The 18,485-nt window shown below is 53.8% G+C and overlaps 1 protein-coding gene across 1 annotated transcript in view; it reads left to right on the forward strand.

Moving 5' to 3' along the window:
• ANKRD16 (ankyrin repeat domain 16) overlaps window positions 1-11,517 on the forward strand; it is a 32,670-nt gene extending 21,153 nt beyond the window's left edge. Inside the window, exon 7 of the transcript XR_014818134.1 lies at window positions 9,341-11,517. The gene's annotated coding sequence lies outside the window, so the exon portion shown is untranslated. The remainder of the gene's footprint in view (window positions 1-9,340) is intronic.
• The last annotated feature ends 6,968 nt before the right edge of the window (window positions 11,518-18,485 follow it).

Here is an 18,485-nt window from a genome sequence, read left to right on the forward strand (position 1 = left end):
CAGCAGACATGGGCTTTATTATTCCCTGTTTTGCTGAAAATCCACACTCCACTAAGATTTCGATGCACACAAAGGACCTGGGAACAAAGTCCAGCTTGTGGGCTTCCCGTCCACTCTCCCAGCGGATGCAGGCTCAGCTAGCTCGATTTAAGCATTTAACACTAGACCGAAATAGACATCACTCAGGAGGAAAGGTGTGCGCATAAAGAAAAACACAAACTCCAAAAGCAAAGAAGAATGGGCCCCTGCTCCATGCGGGGGTCCCACCTTTTCTCAGAACCCTCCACCTGCCTGACCTTATGCACGTGCACTGCGGGGGAGGGAGATCAATAAAATATTTCCACGCGTAATTGCTCCTCAGCTTCCAGCCACTCTGCTCACATCGCCTCTGAGGCCTTCGTTAACTAGGATATAAATTCTGCCCCCATAGCTGAGACCCAAAATCACCATGGCATAAACACAAGTGTTTTTCTCTCCCACATAAGAGCCTGGGCAGAGCCAGCCTAGGATGCGTTAGGACAGGTGGGGACAGGCAGGCCCCCCGTGCCAGTGGTCCAGGCCCTAAGACTGCTCACCAGCCAGTGAGGGGAGTGCCGCCCCCTCTAGGAAGGCAGGTGTATCTCTTCCATCCCATCCCACCGGCCACCGCTTAACCGTGATGGCTGGAAGAGACTCGTGGTTGTGGGCCAGCTGGCGTCTCTGCCATCTGCCCTTTTGAGAGCTGCCTTGAGGGCTGTGTGTGTATGGTCACCTGTCCCCCCACCCTACACACACAGACACACACACACACACACACACACACACTCTCACACTCTACCTAACCCCAGGTTTTACGTCCTGGAAGCAGACAGCAGCCCACTCATTCCTAGACTTATGATGGTGTGGACCGGAGAGCCCACCTGTGCAGACGGCGTGGGTGAGGGGCAGGCGCAGTGCCCACAGCATGAGTCCTCGTGCAAGCGACTCCCTGCTCCTGGGTTCCTGGTGGGAGGGAGGCAGTGGCGATTCCAGGTTTATCGTGAGAATTCAGTGGGTTCGAGCCACGGTGCCCGGCTGCTGACATGGTGCCAGGTAACAGCAGAGGATCAAGAGGCACCATTTGTACTTCGTGTCCCTAATTTTCCTTCCTTCCTGGGGGCCAGCCCCCCACTTAGCCCTCAGCTGCCCCATTTTCTTCATCTCAAAATCTTTATCTGTGCTAAGATGCTAATGAATGGATGCTGAACTCAAATTTGAACCAATCCCTGAGTTATGTGCTATTGACCAGCGGTCAAATTATAAAACCAAACGAATGAAGCTCTCGAGACGAGATGCATCCATCACTCAAAGTGTAAAGAGAGATCTTAAAAATGTGTTCCATCTGGGCCTTCCTCCTGTCTTCCTGAGAGGTTTTCCCACACTCTCAGGACTACATCTTGTTAATGTGAGTTTCCTTTCAGCATCTCAGGTGGGCCCACTTTTCTCCAGGTCCGCTCCTACCTGCCCGAGTCCCAACCAGTATCCTCCTGTTCTGGTTACCGTGGCTGCGAGGCATCCGGCCCGGAGGGCAACGGTGTGAAGCAGCCATTTCCCACGATCCTAGATGCCGTGGGCCAGGGACTCAGCCCAGGCCCGCGGGTGGCCCAGCTGGTCCATGATGCTATTTGCCGGCCTGGGGTCTTCACCAGGCTCTTCCTCAGGGGCCTCTCCTCATGGACCCATGTGCGCTTCTTCACGGGTGGCCGCTGGGGTCCCGGGGTGAGGCCCAGGGATGGGGCGGCAGGTGGAATCCACATGCCTATCGTAAGCGGGCTCTGAAGGTCACCCGGCATCAGTACCCCACCTGCCCTCTGACCAAAGAACATCTCCCCAGCTTCAGAAGGCAAGGGAAGTCGGCCCCACTCTCCTGAGAAGCGGACAAGTTCCAGAGCAGGGGCTCGCAGTGCTGCCTGAGCCCCTCCAGGAAGCACAGACCCCGCTCCATCTCTCCTGCCCGAGTTCCTAGAACAGCCTCTTTGCTCTTGGGCTTCCTCTTGGGTAATTCTCAGAGTGGCCCGGAAACTCAGAACTGATGCGATGGGGACCCCACCCCCACCCCTGGGTGTCCTCTCCCCGTGGCCCCCGAGCTCACCGCTGCCGGGTGAGTGCAGGTGTGTGGAAAGAATGGAAGGAATCAGGCTCTGGAGGCAGAGAACTCGTTTGAGCCCCAGCCCCGCCGTTCAGTGACTGGGAGTTACTTGGTGTTCTTGTCTGTACCGCAGCCACAGCACCGGCCTGGCAGAGTCACTGTCACTGTACAGAGCCTGGCACACCGAGGGGGGGCGGAGTGCAGAGTTGGCAGGATGGTAGCATGACTTTGCAACCTGTCATAAAAAGCTTCTCTGGAGTTCCCACTGTGGCACGGCAGGTTGGGGATCCGGCGGCGTCTCTGTGGTGGCTGGACTTCAGTCCCGGTGCAGTGGGTTAAGGATTTGCAGTTGCCACAGCAGCTGTGGTGAAGGTCGAAGCTGCAAATCGGATTCAATCCCTGGCCCAGGAACTTCCATACGCCTCAGGCGCGACCTTAAAAAAAAAAAAAAAAAAAAAAAACTCCGTGGCTTGCTGTGTGGTATTGGTTTCCTCAATAGCAACATAAAACAGTATTATCAAAATTCTTCAGATTTTTCTTGCTTTTTAGGGCTGCACCCACAGCATATAGAGGTTCCCAGGCTAGGAGTTGAATCAGAGCTGCAGCCACCGGCTTGCGCCACGGCCCCAGCAATACCAGATCCAAGCTGTGTCTGCAACCTACACCACAGCTCATAACAACGCTGGATCCTTAACCCACTGAGCAAGGCCAGTGATGGAACCTGCGTGCACATGGATACTAGGCGGGTTCATTACCACTGAGCTGTGTCGGGAACTCCATGGTCTTAGATTTTTATATCTAAGAACCCATCCAGTCCAGTCAGGGCTGGATCAAAGGCCAGGAACTTGTCTGCTCCTACAGCCACGCATCTGAAAGCACAGTGGGCGTCCTGCCCTCAGTAACAGGTGTGATGTTCCCCAAATGTCCACAGCCACCCAGGCATTTTCCACGTGAAGGCGTCAGGCTGCATTGCCCATTCCTTCCAATGGATGGAAGATTTTGTCTATTTATTTAGGCCAAGCCGGGGGCATGTGGAAGTTCCCAGGCCAGGGATCGAACCTGAGCCGCTGCAGTGACAATGCCAGATCCTTAACCCGCTGCACCACAGGAGAACTCCAGATTTTCTCTCTTTTAAATATCAGTAGGAACGGAGCTGAGGCAGGAATTCCACTTTCCCACACCACTGCCTGAATATCATCAGGTGCAAGAAACCCTGAGAAGTTTTCCGGCCTCTCCTCGCTGGCTCCGGCTCCACACTTGACTTCCCCGTGGGGGGAGCTTTCACCCCCCACGGATCTTAGTCATTTTCTTCAGCGCATCCGACACCTCCTCGCGGTCGCAACCAAACCCTTTTCCTATTCGGGTGTCCGTGTGGACCAGAAAGAGGTTGCTGATGCCAACAGGCCATCAAACGGCCTGACCCCACGTCCCCTGCTTGACTCTTTGGTTCTCACCTGCGCTGTGTTTTCCCAAGTCAGAGGCGCTGGCCCGAGGGGCGAGGTGCCCGACCCGACAGCAGAGCCTGAGGTCCCGCGGCTCTGACTCCTCTCGCCGCATGTGCATGGCTCGGGATCACTGATGGTCACCACATTGTCCCAAGTTTCGAGGAAGAGCAGGCCAGGGAGAGAAGCCACTGGCTGTGATGGGGGTTCTCCGATGCCCCAGGTTCGTGACCTTTTGCAGCTGCCTCGGCTGGTTTGCTGCAGTCCCGTTGCCCCCCGACGGGTGTCCAGTAATGGGACAGGGTCCCCAGACCTCAGGAATGAACAAGAACGACCCCTTTTCTCCTAAGCAAAGGTAGGGTGGTGGGCTCCAGAGCAGAGTGACACCCTTCAAAACGGTGAACCCCCGACACATCCCAAACCAGTTCTTCTTCTCGAGGGCTTTTCCGTGAGTAACGAGAGACCACTCTCCCGTCTAGTTAGTTTCACAGAAGGAACCACAGGACAGGTGGTCCTCTGGCAGACTGGCAAGGAAATACGTCCCAGGCCATGTTATTAACGAAACAGCCAGTTCCACCAGAAGGCTCGAAAAATGCCTTTAACCAAAACCAGACGAGGTGTGTGCCTCGGAGTGTACACAGAGCACGTATTTGAATGGGTGAAAGTGAGCCGTCGTCACCCTGTGCTCGCTCTGTGCCCAAGAGCAAAGGGGGTTCCTGAGGGAGCCGCACCTGGGGTTGAGCCCCTGCGAGGGCAGATGCTCGGGGCGCTGAGCCAACCGCCAGGCTCGGGGTCATGGGATGCCCAGAGCCACCAAGGACTCCCGGATGAGGTCTCCCCCCTCCCCTCCCCCTCCTTCCACATGAAAGCATCTCACGTGGTGACCGTTGATCAAGTCCAGCACCAAGGTCCATTTCCTCTTGTACTGTCCCCTCTGAAAGTGGTCACCATCCTTCCGGACGGCCGAGTACCACCAGACAACGAGTGAGGCTTCCGCTCAGATAAACAGGACAAAGAGAAGACAGAAAGGGACGGCAGGTTCTGGGAGGAAATGATTATTTCCCCAGATGCAAACTGCTCAGGTGATTCCACATTCCCTGGGGAGGAAGCAGATGTGACGGAACAGCCACACTTCCGCCAGGGAGCTCGATGACCTGTGAACAGTGAAACACCGTGCAGCTCCGGAGCAGAGTCTCTGCCGGCCTCGGCTTCCACATGCGTTCCAAGAGTTGAGTGTCTTTAATGCAATTACCAAAAAAGAGAGTTTTTGCTAAAATGAGTGATGAGTTTTTTTTAATTGCCAACTATAAAATTAATACATGAGCAAGTGCAGGAAAACAAAAGGGAAGACAAGCCTTAAGATTTTAAATGTTCGGAGTTCCCGTCATGGCTCAGTGGTTAACGAATCAGACTAGGAACCATGAGGTTGCGGGTTCGGTCCCTGGCCTTGCTTAGTGGGTTGAGGATCCGGTGTTGTCGTGAGCTGTGGTGTAGGTTGCAGACGTGGCTCGGATCCTGCGTTGCTGTGGCTCTGGCGTAGGCCGGTGGCTACAGGTCCGATTAGACCCCTAGCCTGGGAACCTCCATATGCCGCAGGAGCGGCCCAAGAAATGGCAAAAAAGACAAAAAAAAAAAAAAAGAGATTTTAAATGTTCATTAAAATAGAAGTATATGCATGTAAAAACCACAAACAGTATAGAACTGTGAACACAGAAAGTGAAAGTTCCCTGCTATCCTTCCCAGAAACAACTGGCGGTGATGGCTTAGTGGACAGCTGTCCAGATGGCTATGTGTATGCCATCAAATGCATACTCTGGGGGACAGGACTACAAAAAATATGATCATGGTTTAATACTTCCTTTTTCTTTTTCTTTTTTTTTTTTTTTTAATTTTATGGCCAAACCCTCAGCATATGAAAGTTCCTGAGCCAGTGATTGAATCCAAGCTGCAGCTGGGGCAACACCAGATCCTTGAACCCCCCACACTGGGCCAGCTGTCAAACCCACGCCTCCATAGCGACCCCAGCAGCAGGAACTCCTAATTCTTTGTTTTCGGAGCTCACGTTCTCTTTTCTCATAACTATAGCCGGGCCACCTTGCCATGCTAGGACTGTACGGGCACGCTTTGTATGTCTTAGCCGCTACAGAGGCTTCCACTGAGTGGGTATAATTGCAGGTGCATACTTTAACTCAGATTTTATTTAGCATTCTAGTCATACCAAAAGGCAATTTTAAGGGTTTCCATTTAATCACACTCTCATTGCACAAATTGCGTTTTCACTTTTTCCCATTTTCTTCCCGCCTCTGTCCATCTGCACACATATTCTTATTGCTTATTCATTTAACCAAGAGCGTCTTACGGAATCCTCCCTCCTGAGGGCTGGACCTGCCAGGTCCTAGGACCTGGGCAGGGCTGGTTCTGTGACAGAATCAACAGTCAAGCAAGCGTCACGCTGAAGCGGCGTCTTTTGAGACCTTCCGGTTCCTGTATAATTTAAAGTTAAATGTCAACAGGCCTATTTGTACAAGTTTTAAATTCCTTCCTCAAAAATCATAAGGCTCTCCTTTGTGTCAGATGCTTTCACGAAGGACTGAATTCCCTTTTCCTCCCCTGGGCCTGTCTGGTCAGCCGCACTCGGGGACACAGACAGGGTGGGGAGGGCGGTGCGGGGCTGGGGGTCTGTTGGTTTGTGACAGCATCTGGCTACCTCATGATCTTACCTCACTGTTCTCTCTGGGGCCTGGAAGGAAGCAGGCTGTGCTTTCCTGCAGATCCAGGGCCACTGCTACTCTGCCCAGCCTCCCAAGTACAGGTGCTACAAACATCATCAATCTAAAAATGACGTTAGACTCAGGGACCTGGAGGAGTTCCCGTCGTGGTGCAGCGGAAATGCATCCGACTAGGAACCATGAGGTTGCGGGTTCGATCCCTGGCCTCGCTCAGTGGGTTAAGGATCCAGCGTTGCCATGAGCTGTGGTGTAGGTCAAACATGTGGCTCTGATCTTGTGTTGCTGTGGCTGTGGGGTAGGTTGGCGGCTGTAGCTCCGATTTGACCCCTAGCCTGGGAACCTCCATGTACAGCAGGAGGACCCTAAAAAAAAAAAAAAAATGCGAAAGCATCAGGGACCTGGATTATTATGAGAACGGAGATGTTAAATTCCTGATAGGTAATACGTATTCTATTCCTTTGTGAGAAAATACATGTCATACATCAAGGAATTAAATGGTTTACATATTTAGAAAACTTAAAGAGTAGACATTGAGTACTATTCATATTTATTAAAATGTTTATGAGGCATTTTCAAATACTGTCAGATTGCTAAAAATTGAAATTCAAGTAATAAAGATGAGTACAGAAAGGGGCACAGTGCCTCCTGAGAACTTTCTTTTAAAAACAGCTCTATAAAATTCAAAAGCCAGGACCTACCTGTTGGTGCGGCAGGTTAAGGATCTGGTGCTGTCACTGTTGTGGCATAGGTTCGATCCCCGGCCTGGGAACTTGCACATGCTGTAGGCACCGCAAAAAAAAAAAAAAAAAAAAAAAAAAATCACGTGCCATTCGACTTAGCCATCTAAGTGTTAGATTCAGTGTTTTTGGTTTCTTCACAGACACTTGCAGTCACAGTCAGTTTTAGATCCCGCCTTTTAGCCACCACGCCCCCTCCTCCCCACTCCCCGCCTCCAGCCTCTGGCGCCTACTCATTTGCCCTCCATCGCTATGGACTTGCCATTTCTGGACGCTGCGTATCAACGGAATCATACCGAGTGGTCTTCCGTGACTGCTTCTTGCACGTGGCCCAAGGCTTCCAAGGTCCGTCCGTGTTGGAGCACGTGTCAGCACTTCAGTCCTTTCTGTGACCAGTAACGGTCCGCTGTGTGGATCAAGCACGTTTCTTTTCCATCCATCAGCCGGTAGACGTTTGGGTTGTTTTCGCCTTCGGGGCGTTCTAGTTAGTGCTGCTGTGCACGCTCTTGTACAAGTCTGAGTGAACATGTGTTGTCCCTTCTCATGGATGTAGAGTGGACTTGCGGGGTCACAGGACAACTGTGCGCGTAAGTCACTCCACTCCCCAAGGGCACTCGTTTGAGCCGTGGTCAGACTGATTTCCAACGGGGCTGCTGCCTTTGTAACTCCCCAGGCATGTGTGAGGGGCCCTGATTTCTCCGGCCTCACCGACACTTGGTGCAACGCTGGCCAACGTTGCAGGTCTGATGCGATGTTGATTTGCCTCTGTTTCCCTGACAACTCATGATGCTGAGCATCTCTCATGGGCTTGTGGGCTGTTGGTACGTCGTGGCTGGAGAAACGTCTGTCCAAGTCCTTTGCCCGTTGTCTAACTGAAGTGCAATGGACTTGAATATATTAGTGTCCAGTGTACAACTCCGTGATTCTGTGATTTTACACATTTCAGGATGATCACCACTTGCCTGTCTTTTTATAATGAACTGTAAATAACCCTTCTGGAAACTTGCCTTCCTTCCTTCCTCTTTCTCCTTTTCCCCCCAAAAGAGCACAGACAGGACAATGACCCAAACACAGCCCCTGAGCAAAGGACCTCACTGTCTAGCGGAGGATATAACACAAAAGGGGTCACTCGTGCTGGGGGGGCCTGGGGGCTTCCCAGGGAGCAGAGCGCTGGCCGTGGGTTGGGAAGAGCATCCCAGCACCGGAGGCCTCAGGCGAGTCCTACTCCTGACTCTTTTGCCAGGATATAAATTAGGGCGGTGGAGGAAGTGCCTCTGGGCACCCGCGCTCACTCAGTCCCCTGTGTGTGATCCCAAGCGCTAATCCCGCCCTGCACCATTCATTCAATAAGCTGTCAAGTCACAGCTTGTGGTAAACACAGTCCAGGCCGCCCTGTGTGGCGATCTGGGGTCATGGAAAGCCCTCCTCCCTGTACAAAATGTGTGTCCAAATACCTCCCATCTCTCTGCAGATTCACTGCTGCCGCCACAAGAATCTCATTTTCACTCTGTGGAGACACTGCGCCAATCATTCGAAAGGGATGGTTTCTCCCATAACCGGCTTCCTAGTGGAGGTCGTTTTATTGACATTAAATTTAGACGTTGAATCCTATCCTGCCACTAACCAGCTGTTTACCTTGGCTCAATCCCAATCTATGTCCTTATTGGTAAAGCAGACATAGTAATACCTGCCTTTTTTTTTTTTTTTTTGGTCTTTTCAGGGCCACACCTACGGCATGTGGAAGTTCCCAGGCTATGGGTCAAATCAGAGCTGCAGCTGCCGGCCTACACCACAGCCAGAGCAACACAGGATCCAAGCCACAGTCTGCGACCTACACCACAGCTCATGGCAATGCTGGATCCTTAACCCACTGAGTGAGGCCAGGGATCAAACCCGAGTCCTCATGGATACTAGTCAGGCTTTTTACGGCCAGGTCACAATGGGAACTCCATTAATACCTGCTTTACGTGGTAATTACAAGGGTGAAATGAACCAGCCTGTGTTAAGTGCTAGCCAGTACTGGCCACAAAGTAGTGGTTTGCATTGGGTCAGAGACCTTGAAAGAACGGAACAGCGGAACAGAACAAGGGGAAGAGGATCCTTGGAGAAGACAAGCTGGGGTCTGCTGGGGTTTTGTTTTTTTTTTTTGGTTTTTTGTTGTTTTTTAGGGCCACACCTGCTGCATATGGAAGTTCCCAGACTAGGGGTCAAATCGAAGCTGCAGCTGCTGACCTACGCCACAGCCACAGCCACACGGAATCCGAGCCACGTCTGCAACCGACACCATAGCTCACAGCAACGTGGATCCTTAACCCACTGAGTGAGGCCAGGGATCGAACCCCCATCCTCATGGATACTAGTTGGGTTCTTAACCAGCTGATCCACGGCTGGAACCCCATGGGTCTGATGTTTATTAAAAGGAAGGTCTGCTGGGTGTCAGCAAGGGGGCCTTCAACAGGGAAGAAACGCCCCGAGTAAGGGGAAGCGGGGGATGGCGCTGCCTGACTTCCTGCTGACCCAACTGCAGGGTACCACATGCCTTCACCCCAGGACCTGCACCTGCCGTCGGAGTCCACCTCTGGGACTCCAGGGGCAGCCCCTCGCCTCCCACACCTGGCTCTCCGCAGGCGCGGCCAGACCCGAGTGCACACCACACCGTTGCCCAGGGCCCTTCAGACACAAACGCCTGTGCTCAGCGCAACGGAAAGAAACCTTCCTGCCTTGCGGGGCGGAGAATGAGCTCCGTAGCTGCCTCCACCACACAGGGCAGCTTTGTCCTGCCTGGGAAACGTGCTGCCCCACAGGATGCTGTGTGGCCGCAGGGGTGGGACAGGTGGCAGCCACCGCCCTGGAGAACAGCCCTTCCTCTTGCCTCTAAACCCACAGCTCCAGCAAGCACAGCGGGCTGGGGGCTGAGCCTGCGGGGAAGGCCCTCTCCCTGGAGACAAGCCCCAGCCTCCTGGTAAACGAGCAGGAAACGGAACTCTGGGGCCCTGCACACAGCTGTGCTCAGCTCCCTCGCTCTGACCCGGCATCTCCCCAGAGGCAACCTGTGCCCAGAAACGCTCCCCTGACCCCACGAAGCCCTCCATCACCCCGCCTCCCCGGGCCTGACTGCCCCTGTGCTTCCTGGAACTTAGGGGCCACTGCATGGGCGTTTCTGGTTTGTATTTCATGGAGGCGAAATTCACGTCACATAAAATCAAGCATTTTAAAGGGAGCAGTTCAGTGGCATTTAGAACCACGACGATATTGTGCGACCACCACCTCTACCTAGTTCCAAAACTCGTTCATCACCCCAGAATAACCCCCCAAAAGCAGTTACTCCCCAATCCCCAGCCCCAGCCCCTGGCAACCACCTGTTTCGGTGGATTCGCCTAATTCTAGACATTTCATACAAATGGAATCACACAACAGTGACAGTTTGGGTAGATCTGCTTTCACTTGGTATAAAGTTTTGGCGCGTGTATCGCTGCTTCGTTCCTTTTTACGGATGACGCTTCCATAGCATGTATAGGCCCCCATCTGTTTTACGTTTATCCCTTTTTGTTTGTTTTTCTTCTTTTTTCAGCCATGCCTGCAGCACATGGAAGTTCCCGGACCAGAAATTGAGCCTGAGTCACAGCAGTGACGACACCAAATCCTTAAACACTAGGCCACCAGGGCACTCTCCATTCAGCCCGTGATGGATGCTTGGCTTCCCTTTTGGCTCTGGGAATAGTGCTGCAGTGAGGCGCAGATGCACATTTGCGTCCCTGCTTGCAGATCTTTGGGGTCTATACCTTGAGGGGAGTTGCTGGGTCATAGGGTCATAGGGTCATTTCTCCGCATTCTTCGTTTTGCTGTCCAGCGCGCAGCCGTTCCGATGGGGGTGAGCTCGTGTGTGGAAAGGGGACCTGCATCCCCCTCCTGACTAGTGATGCTGAGCATCTCCTCGTGGGCTTGTTGGCCATTCGTGTATCTTCTTTGCGGGGAGTGTCTGTTCAAGTTCTTTGCCCGTTGTTTCTAAACCGAACCTTCTGTCTTCTTGTTGTCGAGTGGAAAGCATTGTTGCATATCCTGAATGAATTCCTGTGCCTTTACTGCTGCTCTTAACACATCTCAATTTCTTACGTGTTTGCCTCCTCTGCTAGGTGGAGCATGCCTTAAGAGCAGGGCCTGTACCTTTAAAAAAAAAAATTCTTAGGGAGTTCCCGTTGTGGCTCAGCGGGTTAAGAAGCCAACTAGGGAGTTCCCGTCGTGGCGCAGTGGTTAACAAATCCGACTAGGAACCATGAGGTTGCGGGTTCGATCCCTGCCCTTGCTCAGTGGGTTAAGGATCTGGCGTTGCCGTGAGCTGTGGTGTAGGTTGCAGACTTGGCTCGGATCCCGCGTTGCTGTGGCTCTGGCGTAGGCCGGTGGCTACAGCTCCGATTCAACCCCTAGCCTGGGAACCTCCATATGCCGTGGGAGCAGCCCAAGAAATGGCAAAAAAAGACAAAAAAAAAAAAAAAAAAAAAAAAGAAGCCAACTAGTATCCATGAGGAGGTGGGTTCGATTCCTGGCCGCATTCAGTGGGTTAAGTATCCTACGTTGTTGTGAGCTGTGGTGTAGGTTGCAGATGCAGCTCAGATCTGGTGTTGCCGTGGCTGTGCGGTAGGCCAGCAGCGGCAGCTGCAATTCGACCCCTAGCCTGGGAGCCTCCATATGCTACAGGTACAGCCCCCCAAAAAAGACAATAAATAAGTAAAAATAAATTAAAAATTAAAAAATCCTCTGGTCCCTGTGCCTGGATGTGCCTGGCCCAGAGCAGCTCAGTCACTGTGTGCCAGCAGCTGGCGGCGTGAATAAACACTAGTTGTCACGTGGTCTCCAGCCTTCATTCTTTCTCTTCGTCGGAGTCTGGGCACTTCAGGCTGTGCCGCTTCGTGAGGGGGACGGTGCAAGGGCCGCCCCAAGCAGAGCGAAGTGGTTAAAAGCCACACGACCCTGTTGGACCTGGTCACAGCAGCCTTTCCCCGTCTCTGGCAGCAGCAGCCCCGCTCCCCGTGGGGAACTGATTCCACGTGGTTCAGGTCAGGCTGCCGCCACCGAAGGACAGTCACAGGCCAAGCCCCGGGGGATCCGTGGACCTCGCCCCGGCTCCCTCATGGGTTTATGATGGGCTTGTGACCAAAGACATGCACAGGAGAGGTCTCACCTGGGGCACTGGCACTAAATGAAAGAATGAGACGGACAACAGGTCAGAGGATGGAGGATGGGGCAGGGCCTGTTTGGACCCTTTTCCTTTTTTTTTTTTTTTTGTTTGCTTTTTAGGGCCGCGCCTTCAGCGTATGGAAGTTCCCAGGCCAGGGGTCAAATCGGAGCTGCAGCCGCCTGCCTACACAACAGCCACAGCAATGCAGGATCCAAGCCACATCTGTGACCTACGCCACAGCCACAGCAACACCCAGTCCTTAACCCACTGAGCGAGGCCAAGGATTGAACCTGCGTCCTCATGGATACCAGTCAGGTTCTTAACCTGCTGAGCCACATGGGAACTCCTGGACCCTTCTCCTTTTAGCTGATGTCGTCAGTACAGAAACTGGGGACAAGGCGCCCGGGATGTGCTCCCGGGCTCTGCAGGCTGAGGTTTATTGTCCCAGCCCCGGGACCTCACATCCCCGCCTCTGGGGCCTCCCGGCCTCTGCACTTGGCTGCTGAGACACGCCACTGCTCACCTGCCTTCTCGAGGCCCCCCTGCCAGCACCTAATGGACTCCCAGCACCTGTGGGTCATGGTTCCGTACTGGCCGGTGGGGGACCTGCCTGTGGGGTTCAGGTCAGGGTCCCGGCCCAGTTAGTCCTTGGAGGGAAGAGGGGCAGTGGGAGAGGGGCCCGAGGCATTGCGGGATGGGACAGACTGCACGAGAGAGCCCTGGGCACCTCTGTTTTCATTGTGGGTTTTATTTAATTTGCTTTCATCCTCTCAGGGTTACAGTGTCCTTACCAACCTCTAGGCCTGTTCTGCTGGGTCAGCACTGTTCTGAAGGGCCGGAGTGGGTTGGAAAGTACGTCTGGGTGGGAACAGCAAAGCCCTCGCCACCCCCAGGCTGTCCGCTTAGACGAGGCGCTAGTGTCGGCTCACCAACCAGGTGTGCTGAGCCCGGTCAAGGCCCCCCGAGGAGCCCCGTTCAGAAAGCAGGACACCCACCCATGGGGAGTTTTAAACGGTGTGAAGAAACACCCCTTAACAAGAGCATGCAGCAGGCGGGCTGCTGGGACCACCAAGGTCACAGCCCACCATGCAGCCCTCAGCTGCATACGCAGGGCTCCCTGGCGGAGACTAAGAGATGGGAAGAGGGTGCCCCGGTGGCCGGGCCCTGGTCTGTCCACTGAGGAGCGCCCTCCTGCCTGTAAGTTCACCTGGCTGTGACTTTCCTGTAACTGGACAGGACCTATGGGGTCTTCCTGGGACAGACTGCTCTCCGTGTCCTCTGCTCTAGCTCCTCTCTCAAGTACCCAGTTGAGACCCCGGCTAGTATCTCATGTGCATTTCCTGAGTTTCTCAGATGCTAAGACCCACTGCCAAATGGAAGAAATTAACGACCTGATGATCCTGAGCACACAGCCCCTAGAGCTTAAGGCGCCAGAGGACAGATGGCGTCACCTGCCCTGTTACCTCACCATCAACCAACCAGAGATGAGCTGATCACATACACTGCGACCCCTCCCTCACCTTGCCTTTCTCATTTTCCATTTTCTTTTTTTTTGCTTTTTAGGGCCATACCTGTAGCATAAGGAGGTTCCAAGGCTAGGGGTCGAATCAGAGCTACTGCTGTCAGCCACAGCCACAGCCACAGCAACGCAGGATCAGAGGTGCATCTGCAACCTACGCCACAGCTCATGGCAATGCCAGATCCTCAACCCACCAAGCAGGGCCAGGGATTGAACCCGAGTCCTCATGGATGCTGGTTGGGTTCTCAGTCTGCTGAGCCACAGCAGAAATTCCCTTCGCCTTGCCTTTAAAAATGCTTTGCTGAGGAGCTCCCATCGTGGCACAGTGGTTAACGAATCTGACTAGGAACCATGAGGTTGCGGGTTTGATCCCTGCCCTTGCTCAGTGGGTTAAGGATCTGGCGTTGCCGTGAGCTGTGGTGTAGGTCGCAGACGTGGCTCGGATCCCGCGTTGCTGTGGCTCTGGCGTAGGCCGGTGGCTACGGCTCCGATTGGACCCCTAGCCTGGGAATCTCCATATGCCGCGGAAGCAGCCCAAGAAACAGCAAAAAATAATAATAATAAATGCTTTCTTTAAAAAAAAAAAATGCTTTGCTGAAACCCCTCAGGGAATTCTGGATTTTAGGGAGATGAGCCCCCCGTTCTCAGAGCCTTTCTCTGCTCCAAACGCCAACGTCGCAGTATCGTTTGGCCTCACCGTGCGTCGGGCGCACAAACCTGCACTCAGTAACATCGCTCCACTCTAGCAGTTTAACTGGCACAGCCAACGTTTGGTAAATCCCAGCTGCTCCTCGGTCTTCTGTGGCCTGACCCACACAAGGCCAGTTCCGGCCCCTTCCCAGCATCTGCCTTCAGCAGGCGGCGACAGAAGTCTGTCTTCTCCCCTGTGTGAGTGGCCAGGGTGAAGCCAGCGTGGAGCAGGTCTCTGGTTGAACCCCTGATCCAGCTCCCGGTCCAGATGCCCCGGGCTGCGGCACTGCTGCTCCACTGACGATTTGGTTGCCAGAGCCAGTAAGTCCCCTGACCTGGCCAGGATGAAGATGGGTTTGCGGGCAGGTGGACCATTAAGGAGAGTCTTGGTGTCAGCGCTTGTGGAAAGAGGGCAGGATCGGGTGCGGGGAGGGGCCTCAGGACAGCCGGGCCAGGCCTCGGAGCTGGACAGCTAGAGTCGCCGTCCTTCTGAATCTAGGGTGAGAATATGGATCTCTGTGGCTCTGGAGGGCCTGTCCCTGGATGTGGGCCTGGGAAAGGCCTGGCTTCCCACGAGGAAGCTCTCCTGGGCCGACACAGCTCCTTGAGGGGCTGCCTCGGTGCTCCAGGCATTTGGGAGGGGAGCACCCCTGGTGTCTGGGGAGGGAGCACCCCTGGCGTTTGGGATGTGAAGGAGGATATTGGTGATGCCTTGAAACACCCCTCAGCCCCCCTTTTCCTCAGCTATTTGGAGTCATGTCTGGCCACCAGAGAGTCCTGACCTTTTGGAGGGAAGAGTGTTTCTTCTGGCTGGAAACAGTCATGGAGTTTCATGCCAGCGTGAAAAGCGAGGAGGCAACAGGAAAGGCGTTAGGAAAGGAGAACCAGACTGTGGAGGAGGCAGATACTGGCGTGGTGGCCTGAGCTGACGTCTGTTGTGAGTGGTACAAGGTCAGCTGTTCCTCTAAGGGGTCAGAAACTGTAAAAATATAGTTTTTTTTTCCCCTTACTGTGTGCATCCTTTGCTCTCCCACATCTCAGCACCGAAAATCGGAAGCAGACCTGTAGCCAGGCAGCCGGGGGGGCCCTCCCAAGACAGACCCCTCTCCCTCACCCTCCGCGGTAGCTCTTCTCCGACGCACACAGAGAGCAGTATCTTGTTCACATTCCCCGAGCTTTTCAGAGGCCACGACCACCACCAAATGGAAGAAATTAACTGCTAGATGATGCTGAGCACGCAGCCCGGGATCTCACATCAGCCAATCGGAGAACTGCGCATGAGCTGATCACGCGCCCTGGAGGCCCCGCCCTCACCCAGCGTTTAAACGTGCTTGGCTGAAACCCTTTGGGAAATTCCGGGATTTTTCTTTTTTTTTTTTTTTTTTAGCACAAGCCCCTCCCACCCTATTCTCCTTGCTCAGCCCTGCAGTCAATTTTTCTCTGCTCCAGATGAGGGTGTTTCTTTTCTTGGTCTCGGGGTGCGCTGGCACGCGGACCTGCGCTTGGGAACAACCCCTCGTCCCGCCCAGGTGCTTCTCCCGGTCCCCGGCCTGCCCCCCTCTCTGCCAGGCCCCCGTCGCCCACACCTTCTCTGCCCCAGTGTTTTCTTGCTCATCACTGCAAGCGTCATCTTTCCTTTGAACCCTCCTTGGCAGGCTTCTCGATTTTGTCAGCTTGGGATTATGACCCTACGTGTACAGACACAGGTCTGTGTGTATCTGTGTACAGAATGTTTCTGGAAGGACACACAAGACACTTAACAGTGGGGAGTGGAGCGCTGGGGTGGAAGGGACACGTGCTACTTTCCACTGTGTACTCATTTTATGTGACTCTTCTTAAACCATGGGTGTTATCTTTAAATCGGAAATTCATAAATAGCTACTACCCCCGGCTTTTAAAGGGCGAACCACAAGCCAGGTTCCCTGAGGTGGAGACGTGGAGACGTTGGGCTCCAAGTCCAGAGACACACCCGAGGGTTTCTCCAGCTAAGCCGCAGAGTTAGGCAAAGCCAGTTTCACATGTCACATGAAGGGAGGGACAGTCCTTGTGCAACACAGGATCCCCAGGTACTTCCCGCAGGACAAGTGCCAGTGACCTCAGTATGCAAACAGCTGTCCCACCAGCATGCTCATCCTCAGAGCACTTTCCCGGGGACCCCGGATGAGCAGCAGGAAGGGTGACCAGGCAGCAAGCCCGGTCCCAGGGCCTTTTACGCTGCACTTTGCTGTGCGCAGACCCCCCAAAAGAGACAGAGACACGGGGAGACGGGGAGATAGAGATGGGGGAAGAGGAAGGGCCCAGGGCGTGTCCCAGGAGGCGGAAACAATACATTGCATCACACTTCCCAACACACGCACAGAGCTGACCTTCTCATGTTGGTGGCTTGGAAAATATTGAAGGTGCCATAGGAGGAAGGGCCCAAGAAAGGGGGAGAAAGAAGCGAAAACAAAAACAGAGAAGAGGGAGAAAAGAAAGTGTGCGCAAGAGACTCGTGTGCTTTCACAACCGGGGACCTGGCTCACCAACCAGCTTCTGACACCGCCTCGCCCCCACCCCCGCTCCTGCTTAAAAGAAATTGGCACTTAAAATGGTGAAAGAAGAGTTCCCTTCGAGGCTCAGGGGTTAACGAACCCGACTGGTGTCCATGAGGACATGGGTTCAATCCCTTGGCCTCCATCAGGGGGTTAAGGATCTGGCATTGCCCTGAGCTGTGGTGTAGGCTGGCAGCTACAGCTGCTATTCGACCCCTAGCCTGGGAACCCCCATATGCCACGCATGCGGCCCTAAAAAGACCAAAAATAAATAAATAAATAAATAATAAAATAAATTTTAAAAAGGTGAACGAAATGCCGTCAGGAGAAGCCCTTGCTTTTCTGTTTCTTTTTCACCGCCCCGCGGCATATGGGGTTCCCGGCCAGGGATCAAATCCGAACCCCCAATTTGTGACCTACACGGAAGCCCCGGCAACGCCGGATTCTTTAACTCATTGTGCCCGGCCGGGGATGGTACCCTGGAGCTGCAGAGACACTGCCGAACCCACTGGGCCCCAGCGGAAACTCGGGAAGTTGTTTTTATTTCCACGGAAGAAGAGAGGTCCCGCTGTTTGCAATGCTCACCTGCGTTGTCAGTAAACCCCTGCGGCCGTAAAAGTCGGAGGAGCCAGAGAGGCTGCCCCAGACCCGCTGCCGGCAGCGGGTGCGGGTGCGGAGCGGGGGAGGGGCCCGGGCGGGCGGCGCCCACCCCCCACGTGGTCTCCAGGGCCCGATTTAGTCTCGCTGCCGAGCAGTTTTCTCATCTGCCAAATGCCACTGGAATTCTTTTCATATTCTCAAGTGAAAATACTCTTATTTTCTTAAAAAGAGAATCTATCCCAAAGCATTTAAAAAACTATTATTTCTTTTTAGCGTACTGTATTTTTAGAGCGGTTTCGGGTTCGTAGCAAAATCGAGTGGAGCGGACAGAAATTTCCCACGTGCCCGCTGCCTGCCCCGCCTCTGTGCTGGCGCGGGAATCCCGCTGGTTGGCCTGTGGGGACATAGCGTGGTTTTTCCCTCGGTGCCTGGCGTGCCAGAGCCAGGGCCGCTCTGACCCAACCTGCCCGCAGTCAGCCGCCGGCCTTTGTGGGGTGTTTTGGGACCGCGGCAGGGACCCAGGAATCCACGGCTCTCTGGACGTGCCCCCGGATCAGCTCTGTCTCAGCCCTGCTCATGGCCTGGCCTTCGAGGCTTCTCCTGACCTGCGTTCCTTCTGGGGTCTTCTAGCCTGCATGAGTTTGCTTCTTAATGCCTTAGCTGTGCCCATGCTCTCAAGTGTCGGCTTCCTCTGGGCTGCGAAGTCAGATTTGACCATCTGCTTTGCATCTTTCAAAAATTCCATCAGCTTCTCTCAACGGTTGATCTCTTTTTCTGTGCTCTTTGAACTCAGGGGTTTATAGCCTTTTTTAGTCCTTTAAGGCCATTTTAGCAGACTTTAAGGAGGGGCTCAAATTAAAGGCATGTGTTCAATCTGCAAAATATCATCTGAAGTTCCTGGTTTTATTCTGTCATTGTGCCCCCTGCCCCCTCCACTGTCACAAGACCAAACCT

Source organism: Sus scrofa, chromosome 10 (genome assembly GCF_054392235.1).
Source record: "Sus scrofa isolate SSC_HxYL_T2T_F1_AM1 chromosome 10, Sscrofa_HxYL_maternal_Yorkshire_Landrace_v2.0, whole genome shotgun sequence".
In the NCBI taxonomy this organism is placed as follows: domain Eukaryota; kingdom Metazoa; phylum Chordata; class Mammalia; order Artiodactyla; family Suidae; genus Sus; species Sus scrofa.